A 22,365-nucleotide genomic window follows, 5' to 3' on the forward strand; every position below is an offset into this window, starting at 1 on the left:
TAATCCCAGCATTTTGGGAGACCAAAGTGGAAGGATGGCTTGAGCATAGGAGTTTGAGAACAGACTGGAAAACATAGTGAGACTATGAAAAATTTGAAGTGAGACCTTAACTTAACACAAACCAAAAAAAAAAAAAAAACCCAAAACAAACAAAAAACCCAAAATGCCACCCTAAAACAAACCAAAGAATCTTACAAAAAAACAAGACTCAAATATATTCTGTCTACAAGGACATATTTTAAATAATAAAGACATAAATAGACTAAAGTAAAAAGATGGAAAAATATATACAAACATTAACCATGGGAAATCTGATGTAGCCGCTGTACTATAAGACAGATTTCAAATTACTACTAGAGACACAAAGGGATACGCTATAATAATAAAAGAGTAAATACATCAGGAAGACGTCACAATCACAAAGGTACAGGGAACTAATAACAGTTTCAAAATACATGAAGCAAAATTTGACAAAGTAAAATGAGATTAAAAAAAAGTCTGAAGTCATGGTTCATGTTAATATGTTTGTTAGTAACTCAAAGGATCAAACTAAAGGGGAAAAATTCTGTAAATAACTAGCATATCTAAAAAATACTATCAGCCGGGCTCAGTGGCTCAGCCTGTAATCCCACGCTTTCGGAGGCTAAGGATTGCCTGAGCCTGCGGGTTCGAGACCCACCTGGCCAACTTGGCGAGACCTCATCTCTACAATAAATAAAAAAAAAATTAGCCGGGCATGGTAGCGCGTGCCTGTAATTCCAGCTACTCGGAAGGCTGAGGCGGAAGGATCGCCGGAGCCCAGCAGGTCGAGGCTGCAATGGCCGGGAGCGGTCACTGCACTCCAGTCTGGGCGACAGAATGAGACTCCAATTCAAAAAAAAAAAAAAATTAAATAAAAAATAAAAAATACTATCAACCATCAAACCTTATTTGACATTTATAGAAAAACACTTTCAACAATTTCACAACACATACTCTTTTCAAGAGGAAATGGGCCGCTCACCAAGACAGGACATAAAACAAGTCTTAATAGATTAAAGACAAATCCATATGGAATATAATCTCTTACAACAATGTAGCTAAATTAGATCTCAATAAAATATCCAGATAAGTCTCAAATATTTGGAAATTAAATAATGTACTTTGAAGTAATCAAGTGGGGGGGAGTCAAAGAATAATAGAAAATAAAATTTTTATGAAGTATTTCTAACTAAATAAAAACAGACCAAAACTTATAGATGAATTAAAGCAAGTTCAGAGAGAGCTTACACATTTAAATGCTTATATAAAAAAACCTGGTCAGGTGTAGTGGCTCACATCTAGCACTCTGGGAGGCTGAGGGGAGAGGACTATTTGAACTCAGGAGTTTGAGACCAGCCTCAGCAACACAGCAACACCTGATCCCTACAACAACAACAACAAAAATTAGCCAGCCAGGCATGGTGGCACGCGCCTAGAGCCCTGGCTACTTGGGAGGCTGAGACAGAAGGATCACCTGAGCCCAGGAGGTTGAGACCGTGGTGAGCTGTGATAATGCCACTACATCCCAGCCTGGGCAACAGAGTCAGACTCCGACTCAAAAAAGAAGAGAAAAAAAAAGAAAAGCAGTAGTTTAAACTTTTTATGAAGCTTAAAAAAGCATATTAAACCAAAAGGAAATAGAAGAAAATAATAAAGATAAAAACAAAATTATGCTAGGCATGGTGCCTGTAACCCCAGCACTTTGGGAGGCTGAGGAGGGAGAACTGCTTAGGACAGGAGTTTGAGACCAGCCTGGATAACACAGTGAAATCCCATCTCTACAACAAAAATTTTTTTAGGTCAGGTACATTGGCTTATGCCAATAATACCAGTATTTTGGAAGGTTGAGATGGGAAGATCACTTGAGATCATGAGTTCAAGACCAGCCTGAGCAACACAGTGAGACTCAATCTCTTTAAAAAAAAAAATTAGCGGGACATGATGGCACTTGCCTTTAGTCCTAGCTTCTAGGGAGGCTGAGACAGGAGGATTGTTTGAGCCCAGTAGTTCAAAGTTGCACTGAACTCTGATTGTACCACCACACTCCAGCTGGGCAACATATCTCTAATTATCAGCAAATAACACTGAAATAGGAAATTAATAAACAATGAGAAAAAAAGCAATAAAACTTGAAGCCAAATTCTTGAAAGTTATCACTAAAATAGAAAACGCTCTAGTTAGATGGAATAAGAAATAAAGCAGAACATAAAAAAATACCACTATTAGAGCCTACAAATATTGATGGATAACAAGGGATGATTATAAATAAATTAAGGGCAATAAATTAGATCATGTAGATAAAATGAACAAATGCTTTCACTTAACAACTATGAGTTACTATAAGAAAATCTGGAGCCGGGCTCGATGGCTCAGCCTGTAATCCCGCGCCTTTGGGAGGCTGAGGTGAGCGGATCGCCTGAACCCGCGGGTTCGAGACCCGCCTGGGCAGCGAGACTTCATCTCCACAATAAATCAAAAAATCAGCCGGGCGTGGTAGCGCATGCCTGTAATTCCGGCTACTCGGAAGGCTGAGGCGGAAGTATCGCCGGAGCCCAGCAGGTTGAGGCTGCGGTGGCCGGGAGCGGCCACTGCACTCCAGTCTGGGCGACAGAGTGAGACTCCAACTCAAAAAAAAAAGAAAATCTGGGCTGGGTTCAGTGGCTCAGGCTGTAATTCCAGCACTTTGGGAGGCCAAGGTGAATGGACTGCCTGAGCCCGCGGGTTCGAGACCCGCATGGGCAACTTGGTGAGACCTCATCTCTACAATAAATCAAAATTAGTTGGCCGTGGTAGTGTGCGCCTGTAGTTCCAGCTACTTGGAAGGCTGAGGCGGAAGGATCGCTGGAGTCCAGCAGGTCGAGGCTGCAGTGGCCGGGTGTGGCCACTGCACTCCAATCTGGGGACAGAGTGAGACTTCGACTCAAAAAAAAAAAAAGAAAAAGAAAATCTGAAATCTTTAAACAAGATACTGATTTACAATTTGAAAAGTTCTCATAAAGACTTTTTTAGATTCAGAAGACTTCAAGGTGAATTCTAGCAAATGTTTAAGAGTTAATGAGAATATCACACTCTTTTTTGGAAAACAGAACTGTGTAACACTTTCCAACTCATTTAAAGGGAAGAAATATACTGTTAACAAAACAAGAAAAAGGTATTGAAAAAAATTATAGACTGGTATCTGTGATGAATACCAATACAAAGAAAGTTAACAAAATATTAGTAAATTGAATAAGATGATATATAGAAAGCACAACACATCATGAACCTTCAAGTTGGGAACTTTCAAAGGTGTGAATGTGTGTTCATCTGTCCAATCATGTAAGTTAACTCATGTGTCTGGTGTACATTGTCATGTGTGTGCATTCTCTACAAGTGGTTGTGCTTTATGTACTTTACTGTTCAGTACTGTATATAGTAGTACAGTATCTTTATTTAAAGTCCATGATGTCCAGAAGCAAGCGTAAAAGTAGTGGTGTTGTAGCTGGTACTGTAGAACTGACTGTGCTAGTCGTGTACCTAAGCTAACTTTGCAGGATTTATGAGCAAACTGGACTTATGAATATGGTCTTGGAACGGAATTCATTCATATGTAGGGGAATTACTGTATCTACTCATTATAAAACTCTCAATAAATAAGAAATAGAAAGAATTTCCACAATCTGATGACATGCAACTACAAAAAAACAGCTAACAACACAATTAATGATGGAAGTTTTTCCCTATAAGATCAGAAGTTAGACAAGGGTGTTTCGCCAATTCTATTCAACACTGTATTGAAGATCCTAGATAGTACATAAAGAATGAAAAACAAAATAAAAGGCCTACAGATTAGAAAGGAAGAAGGTAAGCTGTATTTAAAGATGACACGACTATGTTTGAAGAAAGCACTAAGGAATTTATATGATAAGGGTACTAGTAATAAGCAAATTTAGCTAGGTCACAGCATTCAAGGTCAAAATAGAAAAATTGTTTTTATTTTAATATACTAACCACAAAAAACTGAAAATGAAATTAAAGAATAAAACTAATAAAATATTTGTAAGACCTGTACACTGAAAATCACAAAATACTGCTGAAAGAAATTTCAAAGTCCTAAATGAGATGATACGTCTTGTCCATGGAATGATAACATATTAGCATACCAGTTATCTCCAACTGATCCACAAAGTCCTCGGAAACCCAATCATAATCCAAGCAGGTTGTTTTTTGTAGAGAATGACAAGTTAACTCTAAAAGTATATGAAAATGTAATACACCAATCATATCTAAAACCAGTTTGAAAAAGTTGTAAGATTAACAGTAAGAAGGGGGGACCCCAAAAAACTAGAATGATCTTTTGGAGGGCAGGTCCCTTGTAGTATACTTATAATATGTTTCCCCAGATCAAATGGTCAACCAAAGTTTTTATTTGGAAGTTTTAAAAAAGTTGTGTCACAATTTGTAGACAAAATATCCCAAGTTTGTGGCAAACAGGTGACTGGTTCTTCCATCATGACAAAACGCACCTACCCCACACCATGCTAAGTGTTTAGCAGTTTTTGACCCCAAATAGCCTGATCCTGGTGCTCCACCCTCCTTATTCGCTGATCTCAGGGCTTTCTTTTGTTTTCCCCTATGAAAAAAGTCCTTAAAAGGAAATGTTTTGCTGATGTGGAAGAAGTGAAACAAACAAACAAAAAACAGAAGTACTAAAAGGCATCAAAATTGACGAGTTACAAAACTGTTTTGAGCAGTGGAAAAAGCATCTCTATAGGTGTACTGCATCAAATGAAGAATACTTGAAAGGTAGCTGAAGTTTGAACATGTAAGAATAAATACATAATTTCTTTTTTAATTTTTATTTTAAAGATGTGGGGTACAATTCAGGGTTAGGTATACAAATAGTCATAAATAAATTCCAGGTTCTCTTGGGTCCCTCCCTTGTATTTGATTTTTGGACTTACTAATGAAGACTGTGATATTGGTAAAAGAACAGATATACAGATTAGTGGCAAAGACTACAGAAATACACCTACACAGATATGGTCAACAAAAGTTCTTAGATAATTCAATGGGGACAGTTCATCTTATCACAATGACTCTGGAAAAACTGGATAATCATTAAAAAAAAAAAAAGGAATGTCAGCTCTTACAGCAAAAAAAAAAAAAATAATAAAATTAAATAGAAAATCTAGAACCATAATATTGATAGAGTAAACAAGGAATAACATATTTTCAAATTTGGGATATGCTAAGATTTCTGAGGTAGGACACAAAAAGCATGAATGATAAAATTTTAAAAACCTCATGTAGTTGAATTTCATAAAATTAAAAACATCAGCCACAAAACACATCACTAAGAAAATGAGAATCAAGTTATGGACTGAGAAAAGATATCCACGGCATGTTTATTTGACAACAAACATGTATCTAGAAAATATAAAGAATCCTCACAAGAGTAAGATGACAACAAAACAAAAATTGGCCAAAGGCTGGGTGCAGTGTCTTACACCTGTGATCCTAGCACTGAGAGGCTGAGGTGGGAGAATTGCATGAGACCAGCCTGGGTAACATAGTGAGAACCTGTCTCTACTAAAAAAAAAAAGTTAGCTGGGTAAGCTGGCTCACGCCTGTAGTCCTAGTTACTCAGGATGATGTGCTAGGAAGATTGCTTGGGCCCAGGAGTTTGAGGCTACCGTGAGCTATGACTGCACCACTGAATTCCAGCCTGAAAGCAGAATGAGATTCTGTCTAAATAAATAAATAGATAAATTTTAAAGAAATGGCAAGAGATCTGAACAAACTCACAAAAGATATATGAATAAGCCAGGCTCGGTGGCTCAGCTGGTAATCCCACACCTTGGGAGGCTGAGGTGAGTGGACTGCCTGAGCCCGTGGGTTTGAGACCTGCCTGGGCAACTTGGTGAGACCTCATCTCTACAATAAATAAAAAAATCAGCCGGGCATGGTAGCGCGTGCCTGTAGTTCCAGCTACTTGGAAGGCTGAGGCGGAAGGATCGCTGGAGCCCAGCAGGTCGAGGCTGCGGTGGCCGGGAGCGGCCACTGCACTACAGTCTGGGCGACAGAGTGAGACTCCAACTCAAAAAAAAAAAAAAAGATATATGAATAAAAATAAGCAAAACAAAAATTACTATCATTAGTCATATCAGGGAAATGAAAAATTAAAACAATAATGAAATACTATTACATACACACTAGAATAACTAAAACTAAAAAGTGACCATACCTAGTGTTGATGAGGATATAGAGCTACTAGAACTCTCATATGTTGATGGTGGAAAAATAAAATGCCACAATCACTTTGTAAGTGTAAGTGGCTGTTTCTAATAAAGTTAAGCATATACTTTCCACGCAGCCCACAGATTCCATACCTTGTATTTACCCAGAATTACTAAAAATCTAAGTCCACACAAAGATTACTACACAAATCTTTACAGGATCTTCATTCATAATAGTCAAAAACTGGGGAAAAAAATGTCTACCCAAAGGAGATTGGATAAAAAATGGTGGTATATTCACATACTGAAATACTACTCAGCAATAAAGGAATATACTGCTATACAGAACAACTATGAATAAATTTCAAAAACATTACATTGAGTTAAATAAGCCAATCTCCCAAAAAGTACATATTCTATTTTTCCAATTATAGACAAGGCAAAATGAATATATAGAGGTAGAAGCCAATACATTATCATTGAAGATTGGGGGTGACAGAGGAGCAACTAATTGAATGACAGCATGGAGGAACTTTTAGACTAATGAAATTTTGTAATCTTCATTGTTGTGGTGATTACATAGAGCAATATACTTTTTGAAGTTCATCAACTGTATGCATAAGATGGGTGCTTTACTTCCAGATTTCAAACTTTACTACAAGACTAGAGTAACCAAGACAATAATGGCACTGGTACACAAACAGACACATAGACTAATGGAAAACTAACTTATCTTTGGCAAAGCCAATAAAACAATCATTGGAGAAAGGAAACCATATTTAGCAAATGGAGCTAAGCCCCCAGGACCTTGTCCAACATCTGGACTAAAAGGCCACTGAAAGAGACGGTGCGGCCTCTCCTGGAAGGGGGTGGAAACACCTATCTTGGTGATAGTGGCTATTGACTCCAGGGGGGGGGGATGGCCCAGCCCAGTGCTCTGTTTGCCATCACCACAGAGAATCTTTGGGTCTGTATGAATGTGGCTGGGGTCCAAATTAATTTCTTGATTAATACTGAGGCTAAGTTTTTAGCCCTCATGCTCATACTGAACCTCTTTCTCTTGACACCTGCTCTCTAGTGGGAGTTATAGGTGTTCCAAAAGTTAAATGTTTCATCTAACCTCTAATAAAAAGTTACTAAAAGGTTAATTCAAATTATGACTGTAAAAGGTTATCTATAAAAAGGAAAGCAAAAAGCAAAGGAAAAATATAAAAAAGTTGCTTGTGTACAAATAAGGTTTTAGTAAAAAAAAAATATATATATATAAGAAAAAAATTTTTTTCTTATCTAAGAAGAGATCTTATATGGTAAGTTTCTGTCCAATAATAAAGTAAATAGTTATCTGAAAATTTTTAAAAGAGGGTATAGAACAAAAATAAAAGGTTCAAATATGTCAAAAAAATGGTATAAGCATGCCAAAAATGGTCTGAGGAAAGTTTATTAAAAAATATATATATACAAAAGAAATTCTATAAACAATCTAGGCATAATAAAGTCTTTTCTGGATGCAACTCTCCAAACATTTTTTGGATTTCTCTTCAAATTGTATATAAAATTCACTTGAATGTCTGGTTCAAATTATAATCTAAAACAACCTGTCAGGCTACTACTATAGTCCAGAAATACATTAAAAACTCCAAAAGCAGCCGGGCTCAGCCTGTAATCCCGCACCTTTGGGAGGCTGAGGTGAGTGGATTGCCTGAGCCCGCGGGTTCGAGACCCACCTGGGCAACTTGGCGAGACCTCATCTCTACAATAAATCAAAAAAATTAGCCGGGCATGGTAGCGCGCGCATGTAGTTCCAGCTACCTGGAAGGCTGAGACGGAAGGATCGCCGTAGCCCCCAGCAGGTCGAGGCTGCGGTGGCCAGGAGCGGCCACTGCACTCCAGTCTGGGCAACAGAGTGAGACTCCAACTCAAAAACAAACAAACAAACAAACAAACCCCCCCCCAAAACTCCAAAAGCTGGTACTTGAAATAAGCCACAGAAATTAAAGTTTATCATTTAAGTTATGCTAATAACTTCAGGCTTTGTAGCTTTTGTAAAAAGGGTGCTCAGTCACCACCTAAAATTGTCAAAATGTATGCCTGGCTTCCACTTAATTGTTCTACTTCTTGAAAGAGGGGCTTCCTTCATTTATTTCTTTTAAGACAGAGTCCAGCAATTTCATGCCCACATAACAGTCATGCAAGGATTCCAGTCAGTGCCTGCAAACAATGCCACTGCTGAAACAGATCTGGACGCCTCAAGTCAGACAGCGAGAGATTTTCGATCTCTGGGTAGGCAGGACTACGCCCACTGTCCCCTCTGAAGAAGTTACAGAAAACAGACCTTCACCCCTCAGCACCCCATATGATTATGGGATCAAAAACTCTCTAAAGAATAAGTGATTGAGGCAGGGTAGCTAGCACAGGCTAGACACAGATAAGTTTCCCATAGGTAGGTTTTAGAAGGTGTTCAAACATTTAAAAAATTATATTCTACTGCAGGCCAAGTGGTAGCCTGCCCCACCCCTTGGCAAATCCAAAGAAAACTCCATCAGATGTAGGACTAGGACAGTACAATCTTTCAATTTGCAGTTTAGCATAATAATCACTAGAAATCCTTTGGAGACACAAGTAAACTGAACATAGGTATTTGGTATTTCATCGCTCAGGATCCAAGTCCCTGAAATGGGATTCATTAAAACTTTGAAACTGTTTAACGGTAGGCCTTTTCCTATACCTCTGAAGGAAATGGGGCCACAGATATAGGAGGCCATAAGGAAATGTGTTGTCCATTTGGGACAAATTTTAATCACAGTTCATAAGCTTGTTTTCCGAGGAACTTCCTGGACCATGGAAAACCCATACCAGGGGAGTAAGCGCTACTAAAAATTGAAGAGAGGAAGGACCCAACCAATAGCTATAAGAAAAAAGACCCTAAGGATGGTCCTGTTCCTATACTAGTCCATAGAATTTGAATCCCTAACTTCTCCATCATGACAAAACCTCTCTATGAAGCCTCAAAGGGGGGTGAACAGGAGCCTCTGCTACGGGAAAAGGCCCAGAAACAGTACTTTGAACAAATTAAACAGGCCCTCAGCAATGCACCTGATCTGGGACTCCCAGATGTGACTAAGCCTTTCTTTTTATATGTATTATGAACGTGTTGGCACTGCAGTAGGGGTCTTAACTCAAATACTAGGGTCATGGAATAGACCTATGTCATATTTATCCAAACAGCTATATTCTGTGGCCCAGGGCTGGCCGCCTTGTTTATGAGCCCTGGCAGCCACAGCACTCCTGATAACAGAAGCTGGCAAACTAACTATGGGACAACACCTAACCATCAGGGAGCCTCATGCGGTGATAAATTTAACAAATTACAAAAGGCAATATTGGCTAACAAATGCTTGAATGGTCAGATGTCAGGGAATGCTCTGTGAAAATCCCATGTATTCATCTAGAGGTGGTAAAGACCTTACTACCCATAGAGCCAGGACAGCCAGACCATGATTGCATCAAAATAATAAATGAAGTGTTCTCCAGCCATTCAGATTTAACAGACCAGCCTCTCAGGGATCCTGAGGTCGAATACTTCACGGCCTGGAACAGTTTCATAAGGGAGGAGGAGCGCTTTGCGGGCTATTCCCATTCTTTTAAGCCAGGTGATATAGTATGAGAAAAAGAATGAAATATACAGCCTCTAAAGCCCCTCTGGAGGGGCCCATTTACTGTCCTTAACACTCTGGAAAGTCACCAAAACCCAGAACGGATTTCTCAAGCCCTGCTCAAGAAGCCTGAGAATACATCAGCCATGCTTCAGTCACACATTGGAGGCTGGCTAATTGATCTACGCAGCTGATTAATCTACACGTGGCAGAAGCTTAAGGATTCAGCGGACCTTACTGATAAGCCATTGTTTCGCTTTGTCAGCCTTTGTATTTGCCAAGTGCTATACTGTTTGTTGCTTTATTTGCTATAGAACTGACTTTATTTGCTATAGGACTGAATTGTTATAGAACTGAACATGTTGGAAAAAGGTCTCAGTAGCATTTCTGTTTTCTTTTTTATATCAAAAAGCGTGCCCATGTCCCAGTATAAAAATGGTAAGGCATAAAAACTGGCAATTGGTTTAAAAACATGTTCTCGGGTCTGGAAAAATTTTAGGTACTAAAAGGACAGACTGAGAGCCGAAAGTCATTTTTATCTTGTCCCTAAACCTTAATACAATGATGAGAAAAAATAGAACCAATGTTTTGGAGAAATGCATACTTTAGGTAAAATTAACTTTGCCGACTTTGTCATTTCAGAAACAGACCTCCTGGTGCCAGGAATCAGAGGTATCTCATAGTGGCAATCAAGCTTGCCTAAAGTAAAGAAAAATTACAAGGCCTAAGACATCATGCAATGGGCAAGAATTGTAAAAGTCACAAAACTTGTAATTACAAAAGTTATAACCGATCAGAGGGGGAGCAGATGGGGATCTGATCTTCCGTTAAATTGGTTGCTATCCACAGGGAAGCCAAGAATCCCATGAAGCTACCCTCTGGGAATGCATGGGTGATAGGAGGAGGTGCACCCTCCATTACCTCTAAGGAATGTCGTTCGGGAAGGTGCAAGGAGCACTGGAATCCTGTCTTATCCCGCCTGCCCCAGTAATTATGGGCTCCATCTCTAAGTTTGTGGAAATGGCTGTTAAGCAAAACAAACAAACAAACAAACAAAAACTGCAGCCCACATAATGTTAATGCACCACATTAAAGATGATGCTCTTAACTCATGAAGGATCAAGCATCAAAGGGGGGAATGTGGCAGAAAGGGGCTGATAATAGTTCAAAGTATTCCTTTTAAAGATCAACCTGCAAGCCCCGAAAACCTGCTAGACAGGTTTTGCTTGAGAAAACTAAATAGCCAAGGAAGGCTTTCCTGGAAATGCTAACAGTAGCCAATTTACAACCTTAACCCAAATCCTCTTTGTCAAGTTATTGGTTTACAACCCCTGCTAGTTATGCATATCCTGGAGATGAGACCATTTGTTCTTTGAAAATCTGGTTTTGCTGAGTACAACCTCGGAAATTCCAAAGAATATGTATAGTCACTCAACCTGACCCTCTCCCTTACCTAAACGAAGGTATAAGACCTCTCTCCTCCCTCCCCAGGGTGCTCAGCCTGGGAGCATTAGCCTGCTGAGTCACACTGGTGCTAATAAAACTGCTACTTCCTAAAACAGCCTCGGTGTCACAGCCTCTCTGTGTTCCTGCAACAATCTGTGCGGGAACTGGTTGGACTCTCTTGCACTGCACAGTTCATCACAGCCCCCAGACACAGTAGGGAAGATGAGTGACAGGAATTCAGGAGTTCTGTGCTCCTGCCACAAACTTGCAGGGCTTCCTGGCCTTATGGGACCTCAGCCTCTCAAGGGAAACTGTCATCCCCTTAGCCATGCTCTGCTGTGGAGCGGTGCAGGAAAAAAGCCTTGAGCAGCACCAGCTGCTATTTTTCAGGAACTCAACCCTTGCAGGGTAGAGCAGCTGCTTTCCAGTCAGCTTGGGAGGGAATGGGTTCCAAGGGCAAACTATTCAGCTGCAGATAATTCCTGGCTGGGCATGTTGTCTGGGAACTCCTGAGGCCCTGAGGCTGGCTACACCCTGAAATTCAGACCACAGATTGCCTGAGGCCAAGGCAGAAGCCTGGTTGGACCTGTTGCCATAACAACCTTTCTCTCCCCTTTTGACCTCTTCTGGGCCTGCTCTGCACACGGCATTACCTCAGTGGCCTGAGACTCCCTTCTAACACCCATTGGTGGAGTTAAGAGTACACACTTGTGGGGCGTGTCTCATCTTCTTGCCCCTGCAATACTCAAGAAGACTCAAAGCAGACAGAAAACTTGAGAAATGCCCAGAGCTGGCCCTCAGCTTAGGATGGCTGGGCACTTCCTCCTAACAACACTTGGCAAGAAGTCCTACAGCCACCATTATAGCAGGATTTCTCTCACAAGTGCCACCTCCTGGGCAGAGGTCAACAGTACAGCCAACCACATCAGATACAACACCTTGGCTTTGGGGAAGGCCAGATCCCAAGCACCAGCTAACAAAACTTTCCAAGCCACTCCAGTCACTCAGGACACTGTGAACCAGTGGAGGAACATAGCACAGGGCTGTCACATTTGGCAACTGAGAAACTCACCACATGAAGGGTATATATAACCAAGGGAACCCTACAGTGCCTACGCCAGCTCCCTGCCAGCCTCAAACAAGAAATCATCTACCCAAATGAGAAGGAACCAGAATAATTCTGAAAATATGAAAAACCAGAGTTTCTCCAACACCCTCAAAAGACCACACCAACTCTTCATCAATGAACTCTAACCAAAATGATACTGTTGATATTCCAGACACAAAATTCAAAAGGTTGATGATAAAATTGGTCAATGAACTTCAGAAGAAAGTTGAAAAGCAACATAAAGAATTTAAAAAACTAGCCAGGCTCGGTGGCTCAGCCGGTAATCCCGCGCCTTGGGAGGCTGAGGTGAGTGGATTGCCTGAGCCTGCGGGTTTGAGACCCGCCTGGGCAGCAAGACCTCATCTCTACAATAAATCAAAAAATCAGCCGGGTGTGGTAGCGCATGCCTGTAATTCCGGCTGCTCGGAAGGCTGAGGCGGAAGATCACCGGAGTCCAGCAGGTCGAGGCTGCGGTGGCCGGGAGCATCCACTGCACTCCAGTCTGGGTGACAGAGTGAGACTCCAACTCAAAAAAAAAAAGAATTTAAAAAACTATTTAGGGCATGGATGAAAAATTCTCCAAAGATAAAGACATCTTAAAAAATACAACCACCTGAAATTCTAGAATTGCAAGAAGTATTTAGGGAAGTACAAAATTCAGCGGAAAGTTTTAACAGTAGACTAGAATAAGCAGAAACATCTCAGAACTTGAAGACAAAGTTCCTGAATTAAATAAATCAGACAACAATAAAGAAAATAAATCAAGAGAATGGAATAAAATCTCCAGGAAATGTGGGATTATATAAAATGCCTAAACCTAAGAATCATAGGTGTTTCTGGAGAAGAAGAGAAAGCAACAAGTTTGGAAACCTATTTGAGGGAATAATGAAGGAGAATGTCTCAGATACAAGAAGCCCAAAGAATCCTCAGATTTTCATAGCAAAAAGGTCATTTCCAGCTATGCAAAGTTAATGTGAAGGAAAGAATTTTAAGAAAAGTGAGATGAGGCCCGGCTTGGTGGCTTAGCCTGTAATCCTAGCACTTTGGGAGGCCAAGGTGAGTGGATTGCCTGAGCCCGTGGGTTCGAGACCCACCTGGGCAACTTGGCGAGACCTTGTCTCTACAATAAATCAAAAATTAGCTATGCGTGGTTGCGCGCGCCTGCAGTTCCAGCTACTTGGAAGGCTGAGGCAGAAGGCTTGCCGGAGCCTAGCAGGTCAAGGCTGCAGTGGCCAGGAGCACTCGTTTGGGCAGCAAGAGTGAGACTCCAACTCAAAAAAAAAAAAAAAAAAAAAGAAAAGTGAGACAAAAGCAACAAATAACTTACAAAGGTAAACCTATCAGATAAACAGCAGACTTTTCAGCAGAAATCATACAAGCCAGAAGGGAGTAGGCCCCATCTTCAATATCCTCAAACAGAGTAACTGTTAGCCAAGAATTTTATATCCCGCAAAACTAAGTTTCATCAATGAAAGAGAAATGAAGACCTTCACAGACAAGCAAACAGAGGGAATTTGTCACCAAAAGACCAGCTATACAAGAAATATTCAAAGGACTCCTAAATACTGAAACAAAAAGGTCAAAATACACTATTAGAAAAATGCTGGAAATCATAAATCTCATAGGCTTTATGAAACACTAACACAATAGAAAAGATAAATAAAGCAACCAGATAACAACCAGTATGATAAACAGAATAGTACCTTACATATCATCATTAACTCTGAATGTAAATGGTCTCAATGCCCCACTGAAAAGATACAGACTGGCAGAATGGATTAAAACCCCCCAAATATCTGCTGCCTTCAAGATGCCCACTTATATCACAAAGACTCCTATAGACTCAAGGTAAAGGGGTAGGAAAAAATATTCCATGCAAATGGAAAACTAAAATGCACAAGAGTAACCTTTCTCATATCAGGTAACATAGACTTTAAATTAACAACAGTAAAAAAAAGACAAATATGGCTATTATATGATGATAAAGGGATCAAGCCAACAAGAAGACGCAACAATTTTAACTATATATGTGCCTAACACCAGAGCCTCCAGCTTTATAAAACATATTGTACAGCTGGGCTTAGTGGCTCAGCTTGTAATCCCAGCACTTTGGGAGGCCAAGGTGAGTGGACTCTCTGAACCTGTGGGTTTGAGACCTGCCTGGGCAACTTGGCAAGACTTCATCTCTAAAATAAATAAAAAATTAGCTGGGTGTGGCAGTATGCACCTTAGTTCTAGCTACTTGGAAGACTGAGGTGGAAGGATCACTGGAGCCCAGCAGGTCGACGCTGGGGTGGCTGTGAGTGTGTCACTGCACTCCAGCCTGGGCGACAGAATGAGACTCCAACTCAAACAAACAAACAAACAAACAAATGCTACTAGGCCTAAAGAGAGACATAGGTACAGTACAATAATAGTGAAAGACTTTGACACTCCACTGAAGCAACAGACAGATCATCAAGGCAGTCAACAAAGAAATACTGGAGTTAAACAGCACTCTAAAGGAAATGGAACTAACAGACATCTACGGAATATTTCTTTCCAAAACTACAAAATATACATTTCTCTCTTCAGCACATGGAACATTCTCCAAGATAGACCATATGATAGGTTACAAATCAAGTCTAAATATATAAAAAAAAAGGTCAAAATCATATCAAGTATGATCTCAGACCACAATGGAGGAATAAAACTAGAAATTAACTCCAAGAAGAACTGATGAAACCAAATAAAGACATGGAAGTTAAACATTTGCTCCTGAGTGATCCTTAGGTCAACAATGAAATCAAGTAAAAGTTAATAAGTTCCTTGAAATGAATGACAACAATGAAACAAGTTACCAAAACCTCTTAAGACCCAGCCAAAGCTGTGCTCAGAGGAAAATTTATAGCATTTAAGGCCTACATTAATAAGACTTAAAGATCACATGTCAACAGTCTCATATCGCACTTTGAAGAACTAGAAAAACACAAACCAAACCCAAAGTTAGTAGAAGAAAAGAAATAACAAACATCAGAGCAAAACTAAATGAAATTAAATAGGCCAGACATGGCAGCTCAAGCCTATAATCCCAGCACTTTGGGAGGCTGAGGTGATAGGATTGCTTGAGCCCGTGGGTTTGAGACCAGCCTGGGCAACATGGTGAGACCTTGTCTTTACAATAAATCAAAAAATTAGCTGGGTGTGGTAGCGTGCGCCAGTAATTCCAACTACTTGGAAGGCTGAGGCAGAAGGATCACCTGAGCCCAGCAGGTTGAGGCTGCAGTGGCTGGGAGCGTGCCACTGCACTCCAGCCTGGGCGATGGAGTGAGAAAAAAAAAGGAAATTAAAATAAAACAAACACAGGATCAATGAAACAAAAAGTTGTTTCTTTGAAAAGATAAACAAAACAGACCACTAACTCAATTGAGAAATGAAGAGAAAAGACTCAAATTAGCTCAATCAGAAATGAAAAAGAAGACATTACAACTGATACAAAGGAAACTCAAAATATGATCTGAGATTATTATGAACACCTCTATCCAAACAAACTACACAATCTAGAGTAAATGGAAACATTTCTTAGAAACATACAACCCCCAGACTTCAATAAGGAAGAAACAGAAACGAGAAGAACAGACCAATAATGAGTAGCAAGACTGAAACTGTAATGAGAAGTCTCCCAACAAAAAAAGTCCAGGACCTGATGGACTCACAGCTGAATTCTACCAGACCTTCAAAGAACTGGTACCAATTTTACTGAAGTTATTCCACAAGATTGAAGAGGAGGGAATCCTCCCTAACTCATTCTACAAGGTCAGTTACTACTCCGGTACCAAAGCCAGGAAAAGACACAATGAGAAAAGAAAACTACAGACCAATATCTCTTATGAATATAAATGCAAAAATCCTCAACATAATATCAGCAAACCGATTTCAACAGCACAAATAAAAAAAAATACACCACGTCAAACTGGGTTTTATCAAAGGGATGCAATGGTGATTCAACACACGTAAGTCAATAAATGTGATCCACTAAATAAACAGAATTAAAAGCAAAATTATATGATTATTTCAATAGATGCAGAAAAAGCATTTGCTAAAATCCAGCATTCCTTCATGATAAAAACCCTCAGCAAGCCGGGCTTTGGTGGCTCAGCCTGTAATCCTGCTCTTTGGGAGGCTGAAGTGAGTGGACTGCATGAGCCCACGGGTTCGAGACCCACCAAGGGAACTTGGCAAGACCTCATCTCTACAATAAATCAAAAATTAGCTGGGTGTGGTAGCGTGCGCCTGAAGTTCTAGCTACTTGGAAGGTTGAGGCGGAAGGATCGCCGGAGCCCAGCAGGTCGAGGCTGCGGTGGCCGGGAGCAGCCACTGCACTCCAGTCTGGATGACAGAGTGAGACTCCAATTCAAAAAAAAAAAAAAACCCTCAGCAAAATAGGCATAGAGGGAACATTCCTTAAAATAATAAAAGCTATATAAAAGACAAATCTATAGTCAATGCCATCCCGAATGGAGAAAAGTTGAACACATTCTCCTTCAGAACTGAAACAAGGCAAGGATGCCCACTTTCACTACTGCTATTCACATAGTACTGGAAGTCCTAGCCAGAACAATCAGGCAAATAAAGAGTATGCAAATTGGAAATGATTAAATCAATCTATTTCTGCATACTGATGTTATGACCTTATACCTAGAGACTCCATCAAAAGACTCCTGGACTTGATAAATGAATCTGGTAAAGTTTCAGGATACAAAATCAACACACAAAAATCAGTAGCACTGCTATATATCAGTAGCAACCAAGCTGAGAACCAGATCAAGAACTCAATTCCATTTACAACAGTAGTCAAAAAGCTAAAATACCTAGGAATATAATATATTTAACCAAGGAGTGAAAGATTTCTACAAGGAAAACCACAAAACTCTGATGAAAGAAACTGCAGAGAACGCAAAACAAATGGAGAAACATTCCATGCACATGGATTGGAAGAATCAACATTATTAAAATAACCATATTACTCAAAGTAATCTACAGATTCAATGCAATTCCTATCAAAGTACCAATGTCATTTTTCATAGAATTAGAAAAAGCAATCCTAAATTTATATGGAACCCCAAAAGAGCCAGAATAGCTAAATCCATCCTAAGCAAAAGGAACAAAGCTGGAAGTATCACATTACCTGACTTCAAATTATACTACAAGGCTATAGTAACCAAAACAGCATGGCACTGGTACAAGAGCAGACACGTGGACCAATGGAACAGAATAGAGAGTTCAGAAATAAACCCAAATTACCTACAACCAACTGATCTTTGACAAAGCACACAAAAATACACACTGGGAAAAGGACATCATATTTAACAAATGTCCTAGGAAAATTGGATAGCTACATGAAGAAAAATGAAACTTGAGTCTATCTCTTCCCATATACAAAAGTTAAAGACTTAAATGTCAGACCTGAAAACTATAAAAATCCTAGACAAAAACCTAGGAAAAACTCTTCTGGACATCAACCCAAGCAAATAATTTATGGCTAAATCCCCAAAAGCAAATGCAACTTAAACAAAAATAAATATGTGGGACTTAATTAAACTAAAAAGCTTCTGCACAGCAAAAGAATCAACAGAGCAAATAGGCAACCTACAGAATGGGAGAAGATATTTGCAAACTATACATCTAATAAAGGACTAATATCCAGCATCTATAAAGAACTCAAACAAATTAGCAAGAAAAAAGCAAATAACCCCATTAAAAAGTGGGTAAATGACATAACATGAACAGACATCTCTCAAAACAAGATCTACAAATAGCCAACAAACATATGAAAAAGTGTTCAACAGCACTCATAATCAGGGAAATGCAGATTAAAATCACAATGAGATAACACCTTATTCCAGTCAGAATGGCCATTATTGAAAAATCAAGAAACAATAGACGGTGGCTCGGATGCAGAGAAAGGGGAACACATACACAGTTGGTGGGAGCGTAAATTAGTATAACCTCTATGTAAAGTGGTATGGCGATTACTCAGAGAACTAGAAGTAGATCTACCATCATCCAGCAATTCCACTGCTAGGTATCTACCCTAAGGAATAGAGGTCATTATATAAAAAAGAAACCTGCACCCACCTGTTCATCACAGCATAATTCGCAATTGCAAAGATATGGAATCAAACTACATGCTCATCAACCCATCAGTGAATAATGAAAATGTATATATACACCATGGAATACTATGCAGCCATAAAAATAATGAAATAATGGCCTCTGCAGCAACATGGATAGAGCTAGAGATCCTAAGTAAACGAACGCAGAAACAGAAAACCAAGCATGGCATGTTCTCACTCATATGTGGGAGCTAAATGGTCATAAAGATGGAAATAATAGACACTGAGGACACCAACTGGGGAAGAGGGGAAGGGGGATAAGGGTTAATAAACTACCTATGGGGTACAAGTTTCACTATCTGGTGAATGGGCCACCCGAGACCCAATCCCCACCAATACACAATATGTCCATTTAACGAATACACTTGTATACCTCTCGAATTTAAAATAATAAAGTTAAAAAAGAAAAAAAAAAAAGAAAAAATGCTTAGCCTCACTAATCATCAGAGAAATGCAAATTGAAACTATAATTAACTTTGGGAGGCAAAGGCAAGAGGATTTCAGACTAACCTGGGCAACTTGGTGAGATCTTGTTTCTACAATAAATAAAATTAGCTGGGTGTGGTGGCAGTTCCAGCTACTTGGAAGGCTGAGGTAGAAGGATTGCCTGAACCTAGGAGGTGAAGGCTGTGGTAGCTGTGAGCATGCCACTGTACTCCAGTCTGGGCAACAGAGTGAGACTCTGATTCAAAAACACAAACACAAAAACAAAAAATCTGCAATAAGATACTACCTCATTCTGTTCAGGATGGTTATTATTAAAAAGTTTGCCGGGTGCAGTGCCTCAAGCCTGTAATCCCAGCACTTTGGGAGGCCAAGGCAAGAAGATTACCTGAATCTAGATATTTGAGACTAGCATGGGCAACTTGGTGAGACCTTGTCTCTACAATAAATCAAAAAATGAAGCCATAAATGGTAGTGCACACCTGTAGATCCAGCTACTTGGAAGGCTGAGGTGGAAGGATTACCTGAGCCCAGCAGACAGAGGCTGCAGTAGCCATGAGTGTGCCACTGAACTCCAGCCTGGGCAACAGAGTGAGACGCCAACTCAAAAAAAAAAAAAAAAAGTTAAAACAGCCTCCTTTTTGATTCACCATCTGCAGTGAAACCACTGCCAAGATGCAGAATTTCGTGAAAACCCTTACGGGGAAGACTATCACTATCAAGGTTGAACCCTCGGATATAACAGAAAACATAAAGGCCAAGATCCAGGATAAGTAAGGAATCCCTCCTAATCAGCAAAGACTAACCTTTGCTGGCAAGCAACTGGAGGAAGGATGTACTCTGTCTTACTACAACATTCAAAAGGAGTCTACTCTTCCTCTTGGGTTGAGACTTCGTGGTAGGGCTAAGAAAAGGAAGAAGTCTTATACCATTCCCAAGAAGAATAAGCAGAAGAGAAAGAAGGTTAAACTGGTTGTTCTGAAGTACTATAAGATGGATGAGAATGGCAAAATTAGTCGCCTTCGTCAAAAGTGCCCTTCAGATGAATGTGGTGCTGGAGTTTTTATGGCCAGCCACTTTGACAGACATTGTTGTGGCAAATGTTGTCTGACTTACTGCTTTAACAAACCAGAAGACAAGTAATTGTGTATCAGTTAATAAAAGACATAAAGTAACACCACCAACAAAAAAAGTCAAACAACAGGTATTGTCAAGGCTGTGGAGAAAAGGGAATGCTTCTACACTGTTGGTGGGAATGTAGGCTAGTTCAACCTTTGTGGAAAGCAGTGTGGTGTTTTCTCAAAGAAAAAATTGAGCTACCATGTGATTCAGCAATTCCACTTCTGGGAATACATACCTAGAGGAACATGTAGTACTCTACTTCGCATACTGCAATCAGCACTATTCATAACAGCAAAAACATGGAACAAATTCAGATGCCCATTGAAGGTGGACTGGATAAAGAAAATGTGGTACAAATACACAATGGAATACTACATGGTCATAAAGAACAAAATCATATCCTTTGCAGTAACAAGGATGCAGCTGGAGACCATCATTTTAAGTAAACTATCACAGAAACAAAAATCTTAATGCTGCATGTTCTTACTGATAAGTGGGTCCTAAACACTGAGCATGAGAACACAAAGGTGGGACCAACAAATGCTGACAATGCTAAAAGAGGGAAGGAGGGAGGGGGAATAAGGGGCACACAACCAACCATTGGGTACCATGTCCACTACCAGGGGAATAGGGGACTTGCTAAAAGCCCAAACCTCCCCTGCACACAATTTACTTATATTGCAAATTCTCACACGTACCCCACAACTAAACTAAACTAAAATACAAAAAAATGGGTGTTATATTATACATAAATTACACCTCAATGAAGTTGATTTTTTAAAAAGAAGATTTAGAGGTTTGCTTTGAGAATGGTAGAGAAGCTCCTACTTGACTAATGTTACTGCAGATAACTATAAACCCTGGATAAAATATAAAAACAACTATAAACCCTGGATAAAATATAAAAACAACTAACAAATATCTGAAGGTACAAAGTGTTCCAAGCAGATAGAAACCAGAGGGGAGGGTCTACACTTAGAAGAACAGAAGAGCAATTGGAGAATTATCAATTAATACTACTCTTGGCTGAAGGGCAGGTCCCAAGCAGACACCATGTATGGCAAATGAAATTCAGGTGGAAAACGGATCTTACTGACTTATAAAAGGAAAAGACAGAGTTCAGGGCACCTACAAGAGCTGAAACACAAGTGGAGGAATCTCATAAAGTTGAAAGTGGAAATAGGGGGAAAACCTTGAATAAGCTTTGGTAACTTCTTTCGGTGAGGCCAAATCACTCAATTAGGCCTGCATAGGTCAGAATCCAAGAAGCCTTTGACTTTTTTTTTTTGAGTTGGAGTCTCACTCTGTCACCCAGACTGGAGTGCAGTGGCCGCTCCCGGCCACCGCAGCCTCAACCTGCTGGGCTCCGGTGATCCTTCCGCCTCAGCCTTCCAAGTAGCTGGAACTACAGGTGCGCGTTACCACGCCCGGCTTATTTTGATTTATTGTAGAGATGAGGTCTCACCAAGTTGCCCAGGCGGGTCTCGAACCCGCAGGCTCAGGCAATCCACTCACCTCAGCCTCCCAAAGGCACGGGATTACAGACTGAGCCACCGAGTACGGCTGAAGCCTTTTACTTGTTTTTTGAGTTGGACTCACTCGGCCAAGATTAAAAGCAAAAGAAATGCGGAAGGATCGCCGGAGCCCAGCAGGTGGAGGCTGTGGTGGCCGGGAGCGGCCACTGCACTCCAGTCTGGGTGACAGTGAGACTTCAACTCAAAAAAAAAGCAAAAGAAATAAAGCAGGGATTCAATAAAGCAGGGATTCAAGCTGCCACCAATCACAGGGAACTGTCCGAAGTTTGAGTCCAGTCATGTTAACCGCCCAATAAAACAGATCAGTATTTCTGACTTCCATTTTATGTCAGAAGAGGTAACTACTATGGGGAATTCCCTCCTACCATTAACAACTGAAAAACTTTAAAAATTATATTAAATAATGCTCGATGTATTGACCAGTTGACAGCATAGAATGTTGATCCTTGCAAGAGGAAAGCAAAGGAAGCTTTATGAAGGCCCCAGCTTACTGCCTAGAGGCATTTTCGAGGCCCTAGAACAGCGAAGAGGAACACCAATAGCCCAGTCATCTCTCTGAGTTAAGAAACAGAAATGAGTGTCTGGGGAGTCCAAGATCGAACTGCCAGGCAGAATACTAAAGGGGAGGGAGGGAGAGAGAAAGGGAGAAAGGGGAGAGAGGGA

At 40.2% G+C, this 22,365-nt stretch overlaps 1 protein-coding gene and 1 pseudogene across 5 annotated transcripts in view; one reads left to right on the plus strand and one right to left on the minus strand.

The window, feature by feature from the left end:
- The window catches only part of ZNF567 (zinc finger protein 567), a 70,194-nt gene that overhangs the window by 34,058 nt on the left and 13,771 nt on the right, over window positions 1-22,365 (minus strand). The gene's annotated exons all lie outside the window — the stretch shown is intronic.
- LOC103276241 lies at window positions 19,721-20,218 on the plus strand (annotated as a pseudogene).

Source organism: Carlito syrichta, unplaced genomic scaffold (assembly GCF_000164805.1).
Source record: "Carlito syrichta isolate Samal-C Ts95f unplaced genomic scaffold, Tarsius_syrichta-2.0.1 Scaffold315987, whole genome shotgun sequence".
In the NCBI taxonomy this organism is placed as follows: domain Eukaryota; kingdom Metazoa; phylum Chordata; class Mammalia; order Primates; family Tarsiidae; genus Carlito; species Carlito syrichta.